Raw genomic sequence first — 25066 nt, forward strand, 5'->3', positions numbered from 1 at the left:
GCCATTCCCTGCTGGGGTGAGCTGAATCTCCTTTTGCCTGTTGCTCTGTCTTCAGAATATTCCTGAGTACTGACATAGCTTTTTGAAGCCTAGCGTCTTCAGGGCATTTTTCACTGTCAGTCTGTTGGCTCTTCTTTTCATAGGGTTTTTCACGGATTGCAGACAGCAGCCTTCCTGTCCTTTCTTATGTAGTTAGCTTGGGCCCCGTCTTTGCTCAGTCTATCTTTCTGTCTGTGTTAGTGTTTTCATCTTTCTTCACCGTCATTATATGTTGGGGGCTGCCTATTGCTTTGGGGTCTGCTCTGGGGCAGTTTAGATTTCCCCTTTCTTTCTTTAGGCCTATTTAATTCTCCGGCTGTGATCGAGGGGTCTAGGGCATCGTAGGAACCCCCCACGGCTACTGCTAGTTGTGTTGATAAGTTCAGGGGTCTGCAATCCGATAGCTGCCAACTTCTCTGGTTTTCTGGACTTAGCTAGCATTTCTGTTTTTGCCTCCTACGGTGACTCAATCATAACAGTCATTGTTCTGTGTTCCCAGTGTCAGTATCATTGTCCTGTGTTCCCATTGTCAGTGGGTCGGCCTCGCTCGCCCAGGGCAGCGGGGTACTCGGTACCAGGCCGGTGTCAGGGGGGAAAGTTTCACGGCAGCTGTGACCCGGTCCGTCGCCCTGGGCACCCAATATCAATGGTGGTGATGTTAATGGTGTTAGAGTCTATATGAATAGTTTGAGACGCCACCCATGGTGTTTGGCAAGGGAGATGGTAAGCCAACGCTGCATACAGATCCACTGGGACTGATGGTGTGGTGCAGCAGAGATGGTAAAGCTCCCCACAGGTGGAGCTGTAGTCCCAGGGAAGTGTAGGTGCAATGGATGAGGAGAGGCGCAGAATGGTATAGATGCTGGTACCCAGGTATAGTGGTGCGGGAATAACTGGAGGACACCAGAGTATGCGGTTCCAAAGCTTTACTCACTGTTTGCAGTTCACACAACTGCCTGCCTCCGTACTGTGTTCTCCAGGTCAGGGCTCCAGCCAACCTCCAGGCAGGACAGGATTCTCCCTTCCACACTCCGCTAACATGTACCTTACTGAACGACTCCTCCAATGTGCCATTAGGTGCGAAGCACTCCAGTACTTAGTTACCCTGGAATGCCTCTCTCTAGGTGTTCCTAGTCTTTACTTGTATGACAGACAGCTGTAGCCTGCTTCGGGGACTCCTCTGCGTCCCGGCTCTCTCTTAAATTGCTGTTGTGTCCCAAGTCTATGAGGGGAGCAAGGCGTTAGTGGCTCACTACTCCTCCGGTGTCTGTTGCCGGACATAAAGATCCAATCAACTTCGGGGACCGGGCCCCGGCCTTTGCGCTCTCTGGACTGTAAGGGATCTCTATCTTTCTTCAACCAGCTTCCCACCGTCCTTCTATTCTCCTTCGTTCCGATCTGTTCTATCTCTCTCTTATGGAAGGTCAGGTTATCAATCTTATCAGTCTCTTTCTCTGTCTTTCTCGTGCCAGCAGCCCAGATCACTGGGACCTGCTGCAGCACGTCCTTCAGACATCCATCATCTCTCGTCTCTCTCCTCTAACCAACTAACCACTAACTCTCACTCTTCCCACTCTTTTGTATCATCTCACTCCACCCGCCTCCCAGCACATCTCGTGTTATGAAGCGGGGTTCCACGAGGGGTGCTCTGCTAACCCCCAGCCTAAAGCTGTTAGGTGGCCCCACTGAACTATTCTGTGTATGGAATGCAGGTGTGGAGTATGGTCAGGAGTTCCCACCCTACCTGGATGGTGGGGCACTACACCTTAGTAGAAGGTGCAGTACCTCTGTGGCGACTGAAGCCTCAGGGGCGCCACATCAGTGTCATTGTCCTGTGTTCCCATTGTCAGTGTCATTGCCCTGTGCTCACATTGTCAGTGTCATTGTCCTGTGTTCCCATTGTCAGTGTCATTGTCCTGTGCTCCCATTGTCAGTGTCATTGTCCTGTGTTCCCAGTGTCAGTGTCATTGTTCTGTGTTCCCAGTGTCAGTGTCATTGTCCTGTGTTCCCAGTGTCAGTGTCATTGCCCTGAGCTCCCATTGTCAGTGTCATTGTCCTGTGTTCCCATTGTCAGTGTCATTGTCCTGTGCTCCCATTGTCAGTGTCATTGTCCTGTGTTCCCAGTGTCAGTGTCATTGTTCTGTGTTCCCAGTGTCATTGTCCTGAGCACCCAGTGCCAGTGTGTCATTGTTCTGTGTTCCCAGTGTCAGTGTCATTGCCCTGAGCTCCCAGTGTCAGTGTCATTGTCCTGTGTTCCCAGTGTCAGTGTGTCATTGTCCTGAGCACCCAGTGTCAGTGTGTCATTGTCCTGTGTTCCCAGTGTCAGTGAGTCATTTTAGTAATCAGTGTCGAATAAACTGTGAGGCTAGATGGCGGCTATCATATTGAATACAAGCAGGGAAATATGGGCAGTTGACAGTGCCCTAAAGGGTTTTCGGGGGCTCATGGCGGTGTGAGTAAAGACTAAATGCACCGTCTCTTCCAAAAGCAAACAACCCTAAAGCTGTCCCTGCACGCACCCCATATAATACCCTCCCTCATTCTGTTTTTTCGGCATTTATCAGTAAAACGTCCTCCTGTTTGGTTTAATCACCCTTCAAGCTTGATAACTATTTTAATTAGGTCCCCAAATTCCTATTTATTCTGTTAAAGAGCGGCTCAATTAAAAATGGAAATCTTTAGCATTTTCCTTTTTTATTTTATCTTTTTCATATTTCAAGCACTAAACCTCTAAACCTCTGAGACCCCAAGTCAACTCTTGCTCAGATGTTAAATTAGTAATGAAATCATAACATTTTCTAAGCGCTTCTTCTTCTTCTTTTTTTTTTTTTTTCCTTTTTTCGTTTTCATATAACGTCCTCTGACAGACAACATTGGGATGAAAAGTCGGTGCGGTACAATGTGTTTTCCTGAAGAAAGTGCCTCTTTGATTTTCTCCGAGGACAGATTTAAATAGCTTAGTTCCATTAGGGAAAAATGTAAATCACTACTACTCCCACCAGAGGGAATTCTTACTTTGGAGTTCATGTGTGCGTGTGTGTTTTTATTAAAATAAAATGCTCTGTCAGAATAACTCTGCATTTTGGAAGCGTATCCTTTCTCTGAAGCCGCACTTCTCTGGCAATCTGCTCTGCGCCTCCATTCTGGGGTTAGTTAAGGCCACGAGAAGCTTTTCAGCAGATAACTCGATGTGGATCACCGTCCAAATGAAAAATAAAGAAAGCCCTCAACTTCCTTTTATGTTCAGATGGATTGAACAGAAAAAAAAGAAAAAGTTCAACCTAATTACATCTCTAATGTGCGGATTCTCTTGCCTTTAGATGCAATATTCTACTAAAATCTTCAAATCTACTACTAGACACAGTTTACTGTTAAAAGCGGCATTTGGAAAGATTTACGTAAAGGTGTCACAAACTTATAAGAAGTGAACCAAGTTGTGGTCCACCTTCCAGGAGATTAAATTTAATGGGCACAATTTATAGGGTCAGATCATAATGGTTCCTCAAAGCAAACATTGGATGTTTCGCCATCCAAGAGCTTAGTCTTTCTCCATCAGACTCCCTTTTTCATCACCCTTCATTTTGCTTTACCTAATTTCATGAAAAAAGATCCTACCAAGACTTTCACCAACAAAAAACAAAGGGGTTGGTACCAAATTGAACTAGTACCCACTCTACAAGGACCCAGGAGAAGTATCCTAGATGTCCTCCATAGTGTGCTCACTCTAGAAACCACTACAAAGATATACTCTATAGTTAGTGTGGTTGAAAAAAAAGACACATATCCATCAGGTTCAATGGAACCATTTAAAACCCCGATTGGATTGATAAATTGCATTATTATCCCACGTGACTGACTGATCTCAAAGGTACAATGTGTACGTGGGAATGGTCTCCTTTCGAAATACAGATTTAAGCAGCACTGTAAAGGAGTTTTGTGGTCCCCTGGGCATGGGCTCTCAGGCTCTGCCTTAGGCAAAAATTATTCGTTTTTAGGTCCAAAGAGTAAAATACATTATTTATCAAATCTTGTCAGTCCGTTGTTATAAAGGAATAGAACAATCATACAGGAGAGAAAGATCAATGACTTTTATTTCTTTTAGAGAATGACAGAAGAATGGAACAAAGTTGTTCTAACTGTAAATGTGCCCATACTCCTTCAATAATTATGAGCTTTTCCTCCCAAAGTCTCAACCACCAACACTTAAATATTTGGATGGCCAATCCTTCTGATGACTTGTTAGGTCACTGTGTATATAAGATAGTTTGTAAGTCTCATCAAAATCAGGAACTTTGGCCAACTTTGTTCTACTTTGTATGGGCTTCTTAAAAGTTGTCCACCAACATTTTTCTTTAAATAATAGGTCAAAATTTCAAAATAAATAGCCTATAAAACCTGATGCTTGCCATTTATCTGGCCTTATCTACTTTTTTACTTTCTGGTCTTTATCGACACATAGAAAATACGCAATCAGCCAATTACTGACAGGCAATTGTCTTGAGTGGTCTTCACTGGTGAATTGAGACGGACCAAGGAGTACAGAAAAGTGCAAGCTTGGAAAGTGCCTGTGAGATGTTACCAGTTATATGCCTTTCTATTAAAAAAAAAAATGATTCTCAAGGACGCCTTTTCAGCTTATGTATCTCTACAGCCCTCATGACTTGAAAGGCCATAGTCATAGAACAATGTTGGAAAGGAGTTAGGCCCACTTACTAGTTTGGCTGTGGGTAGACCATCTTAAAACCATGCTATGTCACAGTAAACCATACATAAACCTTAGTAATGACGGCTGTCATTACAGATAGACTCATGGACCCTCAGGTAATGTGTTTCCCTGAAATATGCCATAATGGTTTACTTGTAATAGATTCATTGTTATTTCTGGTTTGGCCCATGAGATGTATCATAAGCTCAAAACACATCAAGAAATTAATCCGAGACAATTTTGCTTGGTTTGATGTTTTTTGAATTCTCAAACCAAGACAATATTTTTGTGCTGCCACTTTATCCAGTAGGGATGTAGTTGGTGTATCAAAAAATTTGTAAAAACGTTGTTTAGGCTCACCTTGTGAAGTGGACCCACTAAGACCCACATCTGGGTGGGTGACATGGCCCCCGAGCATTGGTACTGATGGCAGGATGGTACGTGGTTAGTGAGGGAACGGCACACTCTTGGGAGCAAGAGAATGGAAGAAGTGGAATTCAGCAAGGATTGAAGCAGGCTAAGCACGTTGTGCACAGAAGGTTTTGTACACCAAACTAAAGTCTGGAATCTCAATCCTTAGACACAGGTGTATGTGTCCTAATGGGCATTAAAAGGGCTTTAGAGGTGATGTCACTGGGCCACCCCAAGAAACTTGCAAAACCCGATGTGGAGTACAACAGAGGGCAGCAGACCGAGGTGAAGGAAGCAGAGCCTTGGATACCTGGAATAGACGTATAGTAAACATCTTAACGTCCTGCCCAAATGTCCAATTGAGCAAATAAAAATGTGAGTGACCATCTTTCCATGTGATAAACAATATTATCGGCCTTATTCATCAAACCAATTTTTTCTTCAGATTTTTGGTATAAAACCACTTGAAATGTTTCAAAATGTCTGCACAACCTAGAAATTCCACAACAAAAATGCAACTTTTGGTTGTTTTACACCAGTCTTAGCCAGCTCCAATAAACATTTAGAAAAAAGGGCAAAGTTTGGACAAGATGGGTCATGGCTAAGCACGTCCAGCAAATTGATCATAAATTACGCCATAAAAGTGACCTAAATTATGACAGAAATGATGGTAGGCCTTTCTGGCGATGACGCACAGCAGGTGAAATGCAAAATTGGGGCCTAAATATCCAAATGGGGAGTTTTATCTGGGAAATTTTTGACCTAAAACTAGATAATTCTGTACTAGAATTGCTAAAATGATGACGTGATGGTGGATATAATCTGTGCCGACACTGAAGTGCAAATCCAAATGGAATATCCTTCAAAAAGTCTCCATACAGATTAATTTCGGAAGCCTCCGTGTGCCGTCATTCTGATTAAATGGAAGGTGGCTGAAATAAGCAAAATTTCTGTCTAATGGGAGTCTCATTCATTATTAAACCAACTTCTTATCTGAATGTAAAAATATGGAGGTAATAACGCAATGGTGTAGCACGATGTGGACCTAGAAGAAGATGGGGAGCGAAGGCTTTCAATTTCACTTAATATATAAAACCAACAGTGGGCTCAGAGCCAGATTAATAACCGGAGCCAGCAGAAAATGCCAATATTTCTTTTAGCTACATCTGATGCTGTTTGATTCATAAGCAGTTGTACCACCGGGCTTTATAAAATAAAAATAAATACCGTAGTGTTTCATTGGAGGTACACAGAAATAAAACAATGAGCCCGAGCGAGGGAAGGAAATAGATTCTCTCTCTCATCAGGGATTCGTCTGTTTGAAGAAGCAATGCAGGAAAAATACTGTTTACTCATTTTTAACTATCTCCTAGAAGTAATAATGTGGCTTCCATGTTCTCGTAAAGCCGCAATTCTCAAGCTACCGGGCACACGTTGGAACGTGTTTAACAAGTTGTGTGACATCGGTGAAGGCCATAGTGGCACAGAAGATCCATTCCATCTTTCTAGGAACCTCATGAAAATAGTCATCTGAAATCATTTTGATTAAAGGGAACCTTTTATCTGTTCCATGGTGCCCAGTCCGTGGCAGCATGAATCAGATCTTGGAAGCTAGGTTTATTGTTCTTGGAAATGCTTCAGCGTTTCAGAGAAAGGAAGCTTAAAGTGACCGTGTCAACAGGATTTTGCTAAGTAAACTACAAGTATTGTCAGGTTGCTGCTGTTATACTAATTAAAATGATAACTGGGGTGAAGGATTCCGTCTTGTGGTTCTTGTGTAATCAGTGTTAGAGGTTTTCAGTTAATGATTAGTGATGAGCGAGTTTACTCGTTGTCTCCGAGTATTTTGGCGTGCTCGGAGATTTAGTTTTCGCCGCCTCAGCTGCATGATTTGCGACTGCTAGACAGCTTAAATACATGTGAGGAATGCCTGTTTGTTAGGGAATTCCCACATGTATTCAGCCTGTCTACAAGTCCAAATCATGCAGCTGAGACGAAGAAAACTAAATCTCCGAGCGCGCCAAAATACTCAGAGATCCCCCGAGCAACGATGCTACTCGCCCATCACTATTAATGATATGTAGGTGCTGTGGGGCGGGACTGTAGGTAGAGTCATACAGATGACACAAATGAAAGATTCCAAACATTTTCCGCTGGATTTCAACAAATTGTAGATAGGTCAAGAAATGGTATTTAAAAATGTGAAAAGGTTAGTCATAGAAAAACCTGCGAATAAAATTGTCTTCATCTCACAGGTACATTTCCTCTTGTTACACAGAGTAACCCAACTACGTATATTCATGTCATGTTTTAGTAGAGGATCATTTCACTCCCTCTGTGGTAATTGTTGTCCTCATCCAGTGTAAACTCATTATCACCTGTTATCACCCAGCTGCTTTAGCATGTTCCTCTGCTCTACATTTTGGCCCATTTACAATTATTTCTCACAAAATGGCTTCTTGGTAGGAGTTTACATGAATATGTGAAAGCACAGTAATTAGATGAATACAGGACAGACATTTTAGGTAAAGTCGTTGGCAATACATGCTTCTATACATGCTGTATGCCAGCACCGGGAGATTATATACTAAGTGTATTTGACTACAGGAGAAACCATTCAACCTGCAGCAACCAGTTAGAAAAAATACTTTCAAATTATTTTTCCATCAACAGATCTTAGCAGGCGGCTTGCACAGTTCTGCTACATGAGATACTTTCGAGAGCCTGACTAACCATGGGCAGACTGATCCATGGGCTCCGTAATTATTTTTCTTAATCTTCAGCCATTAGTTGACATATTTTGGTCCACATGGTAATCTTTAACTTTGGCCTACAACATCTGAAAACTTTATAATACCTTCACGAAATATTTATTTAGATGGATCTTATGGGTCTTCTGTAGTTCTCAAATTGCAAATTTGAGCATCAAGAATCTGACACATTTTGGTTCTGGTTCCTCGGCCTTTCACATACAGGAATTAACCTGTCAATTATTTGGGGTTACAATATGAAAAGTCTTTTTTTCCCAGCTTTAGTGTCTGAAGGACCCATAAATGCCTCTGCCACATACAGAGATATAAACAAAGTTTCCAATGAACATAACGGGTGTACTTAAATAATGCCAGAATAGAAAAATTAAAATGTTAATCACCCAAAATCAGGACAAATTATGGACAACTGCATACATAGCAAACAACAACTGAGTAGAAAAGCAGTCACAAAGCCCAGGAAAAGTCAAAGACATCCTTTATTGAACAATTGACACATAGAAGACTTACAGTAAGGTGCAGGCTAAGAGATGGAATCAGATGGACCCCATCATATATACAATGCCCAGGGTAAGCTGGACCCTTATGCAGAAAAAACACACTCATAGGGCATGATGTGAATAGTGGTCACCAAAGAATTGCACTGTATATACTAGTGGGTGGAGTATAATAACAAGACTACTCAGGCCATCCTCCTAGTAGAAATACCATAATCAGGTCATATAGGGAGTAAAGGTGAAGTACCCCTAATAAATCCCCACAGACCTTGCCAGGAGAGAACCACCCACGCAAAGAAGCATATCAAGACTCCATAAAACATAACTCAATGAAGCGCAGTACTGTACAGGACCAGCCCCCCTTACCCCAACATCCGCTGTACCGCTTGGTCGAAACGCATCAACAATTAATGCTGCCTGCTATGACGATTTATTTTATGGATATTGAATAAAAGTAATTACATTTTTGTCGGAGACATCACCTTTTCTCTTTCTTTTGGATTATTTTAGGAAGATTACAATATTATAAGATTTCTTAGACCTGATGTGGCTGGTTTACTTACTTTGAGAATCTGTGTCAGAATGGCTATATGATCCTTTATAAAAGTTTACGCTCCATTTACGCTCAGTGTCCCTCCTCCGTGCTGCTGCTAAGATCTCACATAGCTCAGTACAAGCTGCAGTTGCCAGTTGGGCTGGATGGGCGTAAACTCAATACTCTTGGACTTGCAAGCTCTCTTGCTCTTTAGCAGGACTCTAAGATGCTCATTATAAAATCAGGAAACCACGTTCACTGTGATGTGATTTTTTTCAAAGTCAGTACTCCAGCCTTATCTGGTCTAAGAGATCTAGTAAGCTGTTTGTACTGTTATAGCTGGAGCCATTCCAGCAATGTAGCCACTGGGTCTCTCGAGGCTCACACGACATTGTTATACCAAGTGAGCCCTGCAGCCAATGAGCAGCCACTGATTAGCTGCAGGGCCCATGTGGCATAGTACCAGAAGTCCGGAGGTGTGAGCACTGGGCATCGGGAGGAAGTGTGAGCACTGGGTGTCTGGAGGAGGTGTGAGCACTGGGCATCGGGAGGAAGTGTGAGCACTGGGTGTCTGGAGGAGGTGTGAGCACTGGGCATCGGGAGGAAGTGTGAGCACTGGGTGTCTGGAGGAGGTGTGAGCACTGGGCATCTGAAGGAGGTGTGAGCACTGGGCATCTGGAGGAGGTGTGAGCACTGGGCGTCTGGAGGAGGTGTGAGCACTGGGCATCTGGAGAAGGTGTGTGCACTGGGCGTCTGGAGAAGGTGTATGCACTGGGCATCTGGAGGAGGTGTGAGGACTAGGCATCTGGAGATGTGAGCACTGGAATCTGGAGGAGGGGTGAGCACTGGGCCTCTTGAGGAGGTGTGAGCACTGGGCATCTGGAGGAGGTGTAAGCACTGGGCATCTGGAGGAGGTGTGAGCACTGGGTGTCTGGAGGAGGTGTGAGTACTGGGCGTCTGGAGGAGGTGTGAGCACTGGGCGCCTGAAGGAGGTATGAGTACTGGGTGCCTGGATGAGGTGTGAGCACTGGGCGTCTGGAGGAGGTGTGAGCACTAGGCATCTGGACGAGGTGTAAGCACTGGGCATCTGGCGGAGGTGTGAGCACTGGGCATCTGGCGGAGGTGTGAGCACTGGGCATCTGGTGGAGGTGTGAGCACTAGGCGTCTGGAGGAGATGTGAGCACTGGGCGTCTGGAGGAGATGTGAGCACTGCAGTGCCTTATTTCCAAATCGGATGGCTCAAGTGGTGTGTTGACCACTGAGCCACAATACCACTGGCTGCTATAATAGCTTTGTAGTTGTGCATTTTATATTTTTTACTTGCACACCATATGTAAATGCAAAAGGAAAAAAATGTAAATGTATTTAGTTGATATAAATGCAAATAGGATTAAATAGACGATCCGAGAATAAGTGCCCGAAAAAAAAGAAATAAATGGAATAAACTAACAAAATCATATTGATGGCTCCCCACTCTATTCTGCATCTAAAATCTATTTCATTCTTCTAACCAAAGACGTTATTCCGGATTCCCTCACCAGACAATATTAAAATAATTACACTTGAGTGGATTGTTATTTCTACAAAAAAAAAAAAAGCTCAATTCAAAATTAAGGAAAGTCATTTTCTTCCAAAATGGGCCATAAGTGAGTCTCTGATGGGGAGCCTCAGGTTTCTAATCATTTTAGCCCTGAATTGTCGCTGCATGAAAATAACATCTCCCAGTGTGAACCACAGTCACATGGAGGAGAATTCTGGGTAGGAGATGTGCAAATAAGTTTCTAGGCAAGGAGAAAAAAAAAAGAAGTAAAAATAAAAAAATAAATATAAAATAAAAAAAATAAAAGAAAGTGATAACCGGAAAGGTAAAAATAACAAGTACCAGAAAGGATGAGAAAGATTGAAGGCAATGGTGATATCACTCATCTTTATGTGACGATAAAAATGTGCGCTTGCAATTTTCTCTTGAGAAGAAATCTTTCTGTTTGAGTGAAACGCAGGCCAATAAGTACTACTGGCTCCAGTAAGTGTGTACATTAAAGCTATAGTACATGACGTGTCAGAGAGAATACTGTACAGCTCGTCACTCAGAATGAATATTCAGCTGCATCTTCGGATCGTTATACAGAAAGGAAATGTGCAGATGGAAGATTTTATTTTATTTTTTTACTTTTGTTTTTTTTAAATGTAATATTTGAAAAATATAGTTTTATTCTATTTGTTTTATTATTTTTGATTGTCATTTTTCTTTTAAGAAAATCCTATTTTTATGCTGACTGGCCAACAATGCATACAAGAGGCAGGCATTTTCTGTTTTCGGTTAATGATTTGTCAGCTTTGCTGTATAGATTGGGACAGATTGTTCTTATGACACCACCCCGAATAATATAAATGTCGTCCACCTAGCGGATAAATTATTTGATGTACTCGATGAAAGGATTGTTAGATGAGAACAGTACACCCATTTTTCCTCCAAGTAGGCCAAAAATAGATTGGCGAAAACAGACACTGCGGTAGCACCCATGGCGGTACCTATTCTCTGCTGATATCACCTATCAAGAAATTTGAATGCATTGTGTTTTAAAATAAACTCTAGGGTCCCGCACACAAAATTAATAAGCGCTCGACTTTTGTTTGCATGCATTAAAATGCTTCGGACAGTCTCAACCCCCTAGTATTCGGTATTCTAGTATACAAAGTTTCTACATTAATTTATGCTAGAAAAAACTCTTCCTGCCACTCTATCCCCTGAATGGGCCTATGAAGCAGCATTATGTGCGAAACTGCTGTCGACCATCTCTTGCACCTGCATTCTCTTGCATCCATTTTTTTGAGATTCTGCAATGCTTATGGGACAGAGAGTGCCATCTTTCCTCTTTTTGAAATCTATTTCACTTTATATATTAAATGAACTCTTCTTGGAAGTATTAGGCTTTTCTGTGATGATGGAAAAAAAAATCCTCACTAATTCAATCCCAAAAATTCTTTTAATTTTTTTGGGGACTGAACAACAAAAGCAATAGCATTCATAAGCAGTAATAAGTAAGAGAAAAATATTGATTTTGGCATGTCCTTGAATAACGCAGCAATGCTATTTTTAATAAACAGGAAAAGAAATTTGGCATGCAAGCAGATATATTTATGTCTCAGATGCAGAGGGAATCTCTGTACTGTCACTTTTTAGGTTGTATGAGCTAAATGAATGAACGTCAGCGTGGTCTTCTAAGTCTTAGGTTACCAGTTGAGAAATGCTGACTATGAGGTTTTTATGAAGTAGTAAGAATATCCAGAGAAATAGAAGCTTAGGAAGGAGAAAGGTGGGGTGTATGTGTTCTTCTCTGCATACCAAAACATTCAGGTCCATTTGCAAAACCTAAAAAAATAAGACAGTCATGTGCAATAGGGAAAAAAGTGTAGACCTAATGAACTAAAGTGGCGAGTGGTTTCGAGAAAAAAAATACATTGAAAAAGGAAACATAATTTTGCAATAATCTACCCAGAGATGTTTATGCTATATGCATCTACTGTATATGTGTCCGTTCAGTAATTGTGCTATTTATGTATGGTGTCCTGAAGAAGGAGTCAGTAGAACGCGTAGACCATAAGCCTACAATTTTATCTACCACTACTTGTGTTGTGACTCCAGAGAGCCCAGAAACACTTCCTATCCTTCTACCGTAACCTCTTACCTGATGGCATCCAGGGCTCATCTTTTGATTACTCATCCTAGCGTGCTGTCATCGTTGTGGAGTGGCGCACAAGTGACGTTGTGCCAGGACAACTAATCGAGAGAAAAGCCGAAGTTACTGGCAGATAGGAGGGAATTCCTCAGACTCCAGTCTCATGGCCATGTTTCTTATTTTGCTACTTAATCCAGTTCTATGAATCAATTTGCATCATCAGTAGTTACTGATATTAGAAAGTTACACATGTTCTGCTTGAAGAAGTTAGGTTTTCCTGAAGGAGAGCTCTTTGTGATGGATCTGAACTCTGGCTAAGGGTAGGTTCACAAGGCCGATTTCTCCACATATGTGAAAAATGGAACAATTATTCTGACCAGACTTGATAAGCGTCTGATCAGAGTTTGATCAGAGTGGCACTTTGCCCTCTCTGTCAGTCCATGAAAATCAGACCACACACAGATATCATCCAAGTGCAGTCTGATATTTTTCAGAGTGTTGAGTTTTCGCCCATCTAGCCCAACTGGCAACTGCAGCTTGTACTGAGCTATGTGAGATCTTAGCAGCAGCACGGAGGAGGGACACTGAGGAGCTGCCAATAAGGCTAAGTGGACAGAGGCTCAATAGCAAGAGGGAGGAGATATATTCTGGAGTGTGAAAATGGAGCGTAAACTTTTATAAAGGATTATGTAGCCATTCTGACACAGATTCTCAAAGTAAGTAAACCAGCCACACCAGGTCTAAGAAATCTTATATTATTGTAATCTTCCTAAAATAATCCAAAAGAAAGAGAAAAGGTGATGTCTCCAACAAAAATGTAATTACTTTTATTCAATATCCATAAAATAAATCGTCATAGCAGGACAGCAATAATTGTTGACGCGTTTCGACCAAGCGGTACAGTGGAAACGCGTCAACATTTATTGCTATCTTGCTCTGATGATTTTTCTAATTTATTTTTTATTGTAGACACCAGATTTTCCCTTTCTATCAGACTATATTTGCCTACCGTGGCCAACGGCTTGCTGGGTCTCTGTGTTTATGTACTGAGGAGGAAACTTTGAGTTGAATCTTCTGTGCTTCTTCACTCTTCCTAAAATGTTGCGTTCCTCAAGATGATCAGACCACAAATTAAACCTTAGAGGGAAAAGTTTGACGATTTTATGTTTGAGATATGGTATCCGTGTGATAATGTTAGCGTTCCTTCACGCAGAATCTCCATCGGAGAGGCATGGAAGGTCCTAATTATGTCATCATCTGATATGCTGTGAAAAGATTGCCGAAGGTGGAATTCCACTTATATCAATGGATGCAGATCATTGAAAATCCAGAGGTGCAAATTGGAGGCCACAGAGAGAATTACTTGGGGCGATGAGTGATAATGAGAATGACCACCCAGCAGTAATCATGTGTGGACTCGTTGCCTCTCATGCATCTCCTCGTTCCTCTGTACATCGTCAGTCACTAATTTATTATTTTTGCCCATCTCAACCCAACAGTGTATCATGTTCTTTTCATGCTCTTAGGCCAGAAGATCAAAGAGAAATATCAGACTGAATCTGAATTCTGATGCATTTTTTATACCGTGTGTTTTACGCTAAAGGTGACAGCCGTTTGATATACAATACCTCAGTTCAGCTCTGTTCCTTCATGTCAATCAGATGGCTTTTTTTTTTGTAACGTGCTACCTCTCATCTTCCAAAATAAAATACTCTCTATATTTTATCATACTTACTTTGTGTGGAATAACAAGGAGTATTTGTGATCAGGGATTGTCGGCTATATTGCAGCCCCGTAGCTATGAGATCTGTAGGGCGCACCATAAATCACAGACGGTGGATGGGGTAAACGAAAGTTCTTTGTTTTGCTAAAGAATATTCAGGCAAAGTTGTTAATACTGTATCTGCCTTCTGAATGCTCAGGTTAAGACAACCTGGGACTTTAATGCAGCTTTAGAAATAAATATGTCGCTAAGAAGCCAATGCCACAGGATGGGCATGTCTGTCCTATACCGGTCACTTTTGCGGTATACAAATATGCGGTTTCAGAGGATAACCCTGTTTGGACTCTTCCTCTTTCAATGTAGATTTTGTTCTGTATATTTCATACCTGATTTGCGCTGGTCTGAGTCCACCTCGGATGTATGTTTCATCACTATTGACATCACGCACAGGGGACATCTCTACTGCTGCGTTTCTATTGTATCTGCTTTCCATATCGATTGGCAGGCAATGCAGTGGTGTGATAGGTGAATGGAGCCATCGCTAAACTGACGACCCGTGGCACAATAATTTTTGCAAAAAATATTTTGAAGCTCAGTGCCGGTTGCCCGCCTTGTCCACAAGCCAAATGTACCAGAAGAACTGAAGTGGCTTATGCCGAGTTGAATTATTTACAGTTCTACGCAATCCTTTCATTAATACATATTCAACAGGTTACTCTTGTAATAAGGATAATAAGAATATTGGATGATGTCACACTAGATCAGGGGTGGGAAACCTCAGGCCCCTGGGCCATATACGGACCTTGATGACCTTTTATCAGGCCCCCGGGCAGATTCTCAGGGACCGCATTCTTGAGCAGGGAGTTGTATATTGATTGCCACCAGCTCAATAATTTGTTCTTGCTCTGTTAGCACACACACACACGCAGTGTTCACTACTGAACACTGAAGGGCATGCAATGAAAGATTACATCCTGACACCAGTGCCAGAGTCAGGACATACTTTGTGGGTGGAGTTTGTACGGCCCCCGAAGGATGGTATAAATATCCAAATGGCCCTTGGCAGAAAAAAGATTCCCCACCCCTGCACTAGACTAAGACTGTAAAAGTGCAGCACCATCCCTCTCCTCTCACCTCCCTCTGTTGGATCAGAAATATGACCAAGAAGTCCTCACAAGGAGACATTAAGAGCTTCGGAAGAACAATTTGATCATCATTTACCTTAGGTTTAGGCCTCATTCCATTTTTCTAAAGTACAAGAAAAACAGACCAAATATTTTGATTAGAGTGTGATCCAAGTGTCATCCGTTTTGCTCGTATGAGATAGTCCATAAAAATTGAACCACAATTGAATGTCATCCGAGTGCGATCCGATTTTTTCAATGACTCATACATAGACTTCGGATCAAAATCAGACTTATCTGCATGAAAAAGCATGTAAAAGGCCCCATAGACTATCTCAGGTATGAATGCTATGGGTGAACACCAAGATTGCACTCGTATGTGAAAATCGTACGTCTGAATGAGGCCTTTCTCTATGTCCCCCTTCTTTGCCAGAACATTAGAAATTCATAGCATGAAGTAATTCATCCATTTTATCGATTTTTTCCATTTTGGGATAGACAAGAACCCAATTTTTATGTCTCCGGATAGTAGATGTGGTGACGACCACTTGATATTTTGGCTGTGGTGACACAACATTCTTTCTCAATAGATATGACCCACAGTATATTACCTAATGATATTGTATACACATCCATTGCAGCTAGTTCCAAAAAATTTATCAAAAACTCCCATATTTCAGTCCTTGCCTCACTATGTTTTCTGCCACCGTGGGTTTGGAGACTGCAGGTTGCCGAGATGGATTTACTAAGCACTGCAGACTCTACACAATTACTTCTGAGCTTGATGCATCCACTTCAAAGACATCTTCTGCAGGGGCTACAACTAAATTAGATCAACTGAGCAAAATGATGTTCTCCCTTTTCTTCTGTTTGTGCATAAAACAAATCTCTGGCTCTGAGCTCTTGTTACAATCGCTATTTTCATGCGCTCAAAAAACATAATTTATACATTCTATTTTGGAGAAACACGTCTCTTGCGATATCTACATTTCTTTTCTGGAGACTTACGAGGACCAGGTCCCCAGGGAGCTTACAATAACATCATCTCTCATTTTTTTGTGTCCTCATGTTGTTTACCGTCTTGTCCTGTTGAAATTATTCAGTGTGTCAGTCTGGAGAAAAAAGCTTTTATCGGCTCGGCGTAGGCTGGATGTGTTAGATGGCTGAACCACTCTCTTTGGAACATAGACAGACATTTAATTCCATACATAATTTAAGGCAGAAAAAAGATACCTACAACACAGAAGTTGGCCCATGATGTTAACGCTGCTGGAGATATGGCGAGGGTTATTCTGCAGTGCAATGAAAAGGCTGTTGACCTGGCAGAGCACTGTGTGAGGGCACAGCTGTGGTCCTGGATGTGCATGAATAGTGCATGGTTGAGCTTTCTTGGCCTGGTGGAAACAGGAAAGTGCTAGGCATGTTTTGTGGACAGACGAAAAATTCCGAAATGAGGCTATGATCTAAGTGATAGAGACGTTGGGCACTCAGAAACACCTACGTAAGGACTGACCTTAAGTGCTCGTGCACATGACTGAGCCGACAAAACATTGGATCACACTCTGGCCAATGATATTCTATAGGGCCATGTCCATGTACGATTGCGGAATGCCCAAATTGGATCCAATATTCAGATCACACTCGGTCCTGCAAGTCAATGGAAAAATCAGCCTGCACTCGGAGGACATCTGGGTGACGTCCAATTTTCACAGACTTAAAGAATTGAGAATTTTGTTTCCCCATCTTCTCTTCACCCGAAAAATTCAGATTACACTGTGATCAAACTCTGATCAAACTCTAGCTGGAGTGTCCTTAGCATAATCTTCCCGATTCTCTTGAATGAGACAAAATACGCAGGTTTGCACCTTCCATAAAGTGTACTATTCAAGAGTCCCTCCTCACTGGTCTTCGATTTTTTTTATGACAACATATTAATCAAGGCCTTGACTGGGTAGATACATAGAGTATAAAGTTCTAGCGACAGAGTATCATGAAACCATGATTCTTTTTCAAAGCTGGCCATATCCCACCAACTATCAGCGATATGTCAAGCCAATTGGAAAAGAAAGGAAGGACACTTCTCTACGTAAGGACATAGCGTGAGCTCAGGAGGCAAAGAGAAGGGGAAAAGTGACTCAGAAGTGGAGAAAGATATTTTGCTGATAAGCTTCTTATATTTGCTTGTATTTTCAATTTATGGAAAGTTTGTAGACGTGATGGTGACCATGTAATTGATGATCCAAAGTTCTGGGGTCCAGAAGAATCCAGAAGAATGTCACTCCATGTTTCCTATCATCCGCCGCTATATCAGAATAATTTGACATAAAGCCTTTCCAAGCTGCCAAGTGCAAACCATACCAAGGCATTATTGTTTATTTTCTTCCACCCATCGTATCGTCTTTATAAACCTACCTCGCTCCTCACTCTTATTGATTTTCCCAACTCCCTCTCCACTCTTTTCACCATTTTATCGCCGGCGCTCCCTGACCTCTCCCACCTTCCATTTTTATCACTCTCCACAATCTAACTTTCCGCAACAACCGGCAAATGGTCTGTTCAATAAACGAACACTTCCTTGCATTATTTTTTGCAGAAGTTGTACTTTTTTTTTCCCTTTAAAGCAAATGCTGCCTCGGCAAAGCGGAGGAAAAAAAAAAGGTTGTGGCCTGCTTGACAGATGCTTAAGAATTACAGGTGAATTCTGCAGACTCAGTGCCCAAATTACTTGTAGGACCGGGGTCTGTATTTAGTCCAATAATCATTGTGGTTTTGTATGCATTCTCTCCAAGGTTATTTTCTGAAACAGGCGAGAGAGATCTGCCGAGGACATGAAGCCAAATGATTCAAACCCTTCCGATGCAATGGATAAGATAGAGGTTTTCTGCATCTATTAACAACCATTCTTCCCCCCATAGCCACTAAAGCCAGGGGTCTTTCGCTTCCTGCTGATCCAGGGCATTCTTAATGGGAAATATGACCAATGTCATAGCCCCTGTTCCCTCGCAAGGTTCTGCTAATATTGACCTTTGCATTACATAAGACGACCGCTGGAGCGGAACCAACATTAAATGACAGTCGTAATGAAAAACAGTTTAATTTGGACAGCACCGTTATCAGCACCTCCATCATTTTCCAATTTTAACCCAATCAAAAAATAATAAATGAACTGTTGCACTAAGTTAATTTGGAGGATTGCTTCTTCATCATCCACTATGGCACGCGGAGAATAGAAATTTCACGCACTTTGTTTTGTGTTGGAGGGTAAGACATTAATGCACATTGATCTGAGATATCTGTTTATGCATTGGGGTTAAAGTGAAGTAATTGCATATTCTCAGCTGTGATATTACTGTTTTTCTTTAACAAATTTATTAAAAAAAAAAGAAAATAATCGAGCAGTCCATAAATTATTACGTTAGGCTAATATATTTACTTAATGATGCAAAAGAATGATTGTTTTAAAGAAACTGATGCCTACTGTTGTATGGCGGATCTCTGTTAGGCTCCATTTACATGACGCTTATGGCCTCTGTTTAATGGATTCCCTAGAAGATCTCTTGGTTTACATTTAACAAAGGTTAAGATGGATTCCACAGAAGATTTCCTGGTCTACATTTAACAAAGGTAATGACGGATTCCCCAGAAGATCTCCTACCTTGCATTTAGCGATGGTAATGATGGATTCCCCAGAAGATCTATTGGTTTACATTTAACAAAACCTAAGATGTATTTCCCAGAAGATCTCCTGGCCTACATTCAGCAAAGGTAATGGTGGATTCCCTAGAAGATATCTTGGCTTACATTCAGCAAAGGTAATGGTGGATTCCCCAGAAGATCTCCTGGCTTACATTTTACAAAGTTAATGACGGATTCCCCAGAAGATCTCCTACCTTGCATTTAGCGATGGTAATAATGGATTCCCCAGAAGATCTATTGGTTTACATTTAACAAAGCCTAAGATGGATTCCCCAGAAGATCTCCTGGCCTACGTTCAGCAAAGGTAATGGCGGATTCCCTAGAAGATATCTTGGCTTACATTCAGCAAAGGTAATGGTGGATTCCCCAGAAGATCTCCTGGCTTACATTTTACAAAGTTAATGACGGATTCCCCAGAAGATCTCCTACCTTGCATTTAGCGATGGTAATAATGGATTCCCCAGAAGATCTATTGGTTTACATTTAACAAAGCCTAAGATGGATTCCCCAGAAGATCTCCTGGCCTACGTTCAGCAAAGGTAATGGCGGATTCCCTAGAAGATATCTTGGCTTACATTCAGCAAAGGTAATGGTGGATTCCCCAGAAGATCTCCTGGCCTACATTCAGCAAAGGTAATACTATTGACAGATTCCCCAGAAGATCTCCTAGCTTACATTTGACAAAAGTAATAATGGATTCCCAAGAAGATCTCCTGGCTTACATTTGTCAAAGGCTCAAAGCTAATGACAGATTCTTCAGATTCCTTGTTTACATGTAAAAATGGAAATAATGGATTGTCTATGCTAAAAAAAAGCACTTGTCCTAATTTGATAAGTTATCTAAAAGATAAGTGATAACCCACAGATCACTAAATGCCCACATACACATTGCAGTAACATTGACCAAAACCACCAATATGGATGATGTCGGGGAAGATAGGTATCTGACATGCAAGATTTCAGACTGCTAACTCTTTTCTTCTCTATGAGGTTAGCTGCTGTCTAGGATGTCTTATAAAGAACATAGGAGTGCTCAGCAGAGTTAAGTGCTAAGGTGTATGGACAAGTTGAGCTAGATAGTTTGAATGACCGGACAAACTATCATTTGGCTGACAGTTATCTAAGATGTTTGGAGGGTTCTGAGCAATGTCCTCAGGATTAGTGGGGGACACTGAAACTGGCCTTCCAATTTTTGGAATATTTTGTCATCCCGACATTGCCCCTCACCAACCCAACTCCCCCAATGACATTCATCACCTTGCCTGCAGACAGGTGAGACATTTAGTGGGACAACTCCTATAAGAAACTGTCATACACAAAGACTGATCTATCGCCAGTTGGTTGAGGTTCTGCTTCCGAGACTGTTGGTTACACATCAAGGATCTAAAGCAAATAGCAGAAAGTGAGTTATTTTATGATGAACTTTTTGCAGTAAGGAAGATTAGGATCGAGGAGTGATCACATGGATCAACAACTATGAAAGTTTTAGACTTTGTGGGTTCAAGTTATCAAACCTTTTATGCCAGAATTTAGGAATAAGAACAAAAGTTTCAAAATTTTGAATGAAATGTAAAGCTGTGCTAACAATTTGTGACTTTTGCCATTCTCAGGACATTTTTGCCACGCTACAACAAAGTAGGTGCAGTGGTGGCGAGATGGGGCATAGCAATCCCTGCTCAACAAATTCATGACAATCGATGACGTTTCTTATGTCAAATATCTTAGTGCAGTTGGGGTGGCACACACAAAGGCGCATGCCACTTGTCAGACCCTCCTGATTCATAAGAGGCATGCCTGATTCCAGAAAGCCTCCTCATCAAGACTTGGCATAAAAAACACCGGTCTTGATGAAGGAAAGCCTGTGTGTATATGAATGTTGTTGTGGAAACCTCTCTTTAGGGAGAGCTTTGAGGGAGATGCAAGAGGTCTTGCCTGTTTGCTGGGTTTGACAAAATTAAGGCTGCGACCGGTCAGAGATGAAGCACACACAGTAGTCTGTGTACAAAGCCTGTCTGCTGGACCATATGACAAGCGTGCGTCTTATCTTTTTATTACCAATTTTGAAAAGGGAAGTGAATAACGGTAACACCATAAAAGGGTAAAAGGTCATCATAACAGAGGCAAGCATATAAGGTTATAAGGTCAGCATCCCAGTAAATTACAACTGCACTTAGGAAACCAGACAATGTCTAAAACAGTTCCGGAATTTTGCAAAACCTATACACTCTCTGGTTATCTTTACAAATGAAACGTAATGCTCAGCAAAAATGAAAACCAAAGTTTCTCAGCTGAGATATAAATTGTCTTAAATGATAATATAATCAAACTATAAAATATTAACTAAAACAATATCTGCAGACAACAAAATCCTAGTGATAGCTCTAGAGTTGAGCAAAAAGTTTTGCAGGATCATGGTCCAACGGTCAACGTTGCATGCCACGCGCATGACGTTGCACTGGGTCTACAATTCAGTAGGAGCTCCAGGGAAGCCAGCAGGTAGGAGGAGATTTGGAGGACTCAGATATGGTGTCATCAGACCACCGATATGGCCCCTGGACCAGGGACTTGTGAATCTTTTAGCTCCTGTCTATACATTAGAGATGAGAACTCTAGGGTGAGAACTTGTGAGACCTGGAAGGACCCCAGCATGTGAACAGGAGTTACGTCTATGCCATGAAAGTCTACATCTTCCTCTAATAAATGGTTTGGGCTATGGAAATCAAGTCTCAACAGGCTCTGTCCTCTCTATCTCTCACTATTAAAATACTGTTTAAATGTAAACATGATGGAAACCGAGCTTCATACAAATGCAGGAGCTTCACGCCGCCCCACGCCCTGCGGTGAGCGAAAATCTAAACACCATCCAAATGTTTTATACATATTTCATACTCTTGTCAAATTGTCCGATAATTTCAGGAAAAATGAGATTTTAAGCCACAAATCACTCATACGAGAACAGGTCCGGGTTAATAGAATACACTTTACTCTTGTCTGCGAAACAAAACCAATAGCCTGAAACATATAGACATGCATTGGAAATGAAAAATACAAAGGTTGGCCCAAGAAAATAAATAAATAAAAAGAAATTAAAAAAAAAAAAAAAAATTGGATTTTTTTTTCTCGAATTTTCACTACATATAAGCCTTCCAGGTCTTGATATTTACCAGACAGAATTCATGAGTCCCTGATAAATAATTCAGCTTTCTCCATCTGTGAAAATGTAGGATTTGGCCTCATTTCTGATATTAACGCAAAGAATTGCCTTGCTTTGTAAGACAACCACTGGCGCTGATATACACAAAGCTTGTATATTTATTACCATTTTAATGAATGTCCATAAAAAGAATATTTATTTACAGACTCCCCACCAAGAATGAATTTTCTATTAACTGAGCTCCTGCATAAAGCTGGAATTTATTATTAAGTTAATATGCAATACATAACCTACCTAAAGTATATGGAGCGCACAAATAATAACCACATTTTATACAGATTATTTAAATAATAAAATATAATAATAATATAAATGTTACATAAATTATTCTATATCTAGTCCTAATATAATATTTTGTGTTTCTTTATTTTTATAATAAGGATTCATTTCAAATCAAAATTTTGGCTTAATTTAAATTAGAAGTACAGGTATAATGATGACTATATTTGTCTGCTACAGCTTGCTATATTTATTTTTGTCCACAATTTATTTTGAAGCCTATTTACATATCACATATTTTCTTTGCATAATGTATTAATAATGTCAACGATAGAAGAACATAATGCAAAATATATATATTCATACGACGATATGGAACATCCTAATTAAACGTATGCGCATGAATAATATATTTCTATGTAAATAAGAATGGCATGTGCTTTGCATGAAATAAATGTCTTTACATATAGATAATAGATAGTTAATGGATGATAGCTAGATAGATAGATAGAAAGATAGATAGATGATAGATACATAGATATTCTTAATTATTTCTGAATATATATGAAAGAATGAGAAATTGAGATATTGTAAATTAATTTATGAATTTCTTGTGTCGAGAGAATATAATGTTATAGCAATATTATAATAACAATTATGTGCAAGAATATAACTACTATAATACTGCCCCTATGTACAAGAATATAACTACTATAATACTGCCCCCTATGTACAAGAATATAACTACTATAATACTGCTCCTATGTACAAGAATATAACTACAATAATACTGCTCTTATGTACAAGAATATAACTACTATAATACTGCTCCTATGTACAAGAATATAACTACAATAATACTGCTCTTATGTACAAGAATAATATAATCTTTATTTTTTTTATATAGCGCTAACATATTCCGCAGCGCTTTACACACATTTTCATCGCTGTCCCCAATGGAGCTCACAATCTAAATTCCCTATCAGTATGTCTTTGGAGTGTGGGAGGAAACCGGAGTACCCGGAGGAAACCCACGCAAACACGGGGAGAACATACAAACTCCTTGCATATAACTACTATAATACTGCCCCTATGTACAAGAATATAACTACTATAATACTGCCCCTATATACAAGAATATAACTACTATAATACTGCCCCCTATGTTCAAGAATATAACTACTATAATACTGCCCCTATGTACAAGAATATAACTACTATAATACTGCTCCTATGTACAAGAATATAACTACAATAATACTGCTCTTATGTACAAGAATATAACTACTATAATACTGCCCCCTATGTACAAGAATATAACTACTATAATACTGCCCCTATATACAAGAATATAACTACTATAATACTGCCCCCTATGTTCAAGAATATAACTACTATAATACTGCTCCTATGTACAAGAATATAACTACAATAATACTGCTCTTATGTACAAGAATATAACTACTATAATACTGCCCCTATGTACAAGAATATAACTACTATAATACTGCCCCTATGTACAAGAATATAACTACTATAATACTGCCCCTTATGTACAAGAATATAACTACTATAATACTGCCTCCTATGTACAAGAATATAACTACTATAATACTGCCCCTATGTACAAGAATATATCTACTATAATACTGTCCCCCTATGTACAAGAATATAACTCCTACAATACTGCTCCTATGTACAAGAATATAACTACTATAATACTGCCCCTATGTACAAGAATAGAACTATAATACTGCTCCTATGTACAAGAATAGAACTACTATAATACTGCTCCTGTATACAAGAATATAACTACTATAATACTGCTCCTATGTACAAGGATATAACTACTATAATACTGCTCCTATGTACAAGAATATAACTACTATAATACTGCTCCTATGTACAAGAATATAACTACTATAATACTGCTCCTATGTACAATAATATAACTGCTATAATACTGCCCCTATGTACAAGAATATAACTACTATAATACTACTCCTATGTACAAGAATATAACTACTATAATACTGCCCCTATGTACAAGAATATAACTGCTATAATACTTCTCTCTATGTACAAGAATATAACTACTATAATACTGCTCCTATGTACAAGAATATAACTACTATAATACTGCTCCTATGTACAAGAATATAACTGCTATAATACTGCCCCTATGTACAAGAATATTACTATTATACTGCTCCTATGTACAAGAATATAACTACTATAATACTGCCCCTATGCACAAGAATATAACTGCTATAATACTGCCCCTATATACAAGAATATAACTACTATAATACTGCAACTATGTAGAAGAATATAGCTACTATAATACTGCTCTTATGTACAAGAACATAACTACTATAATTCTGCCCCTATGTACAAGAATATAACTACTATAATACTGCCTCCTATGTACAAGAATATAACCACTATAATACTG

General features: G+C 40.3%; 1 protein-coding gene across 13 annotated transcripts in view; it reads left to right on the forward strand.

Annotated features, from left to right (window-relative positions):
• CELF4 (CUGBP Elav-like family member 4) overlaps positions 1–25066 on the forward strand; it is a 1497717-nt gene that overhangs the window by 516407 nt on the left and 956244 nt on the right. The gene's annotated exons all lie outside the window — the stretch shown is intronic.

This window comes from Dendrobates tinctorius, unplaced genomic scaffold (assembly GCF_039654945.1).
Source record: "Dendrobates tinctorius isolate UK_male_01 unplaced genomic scaffold, ASM3965494v1 ptg000113l, whole genome shotgun sequence".
NCBI lineage: Eukaryota > Metazoa > Chordata > Amphibia > Anura > Dendrobatidae > Dendrobates > Dendrobates tinctorius.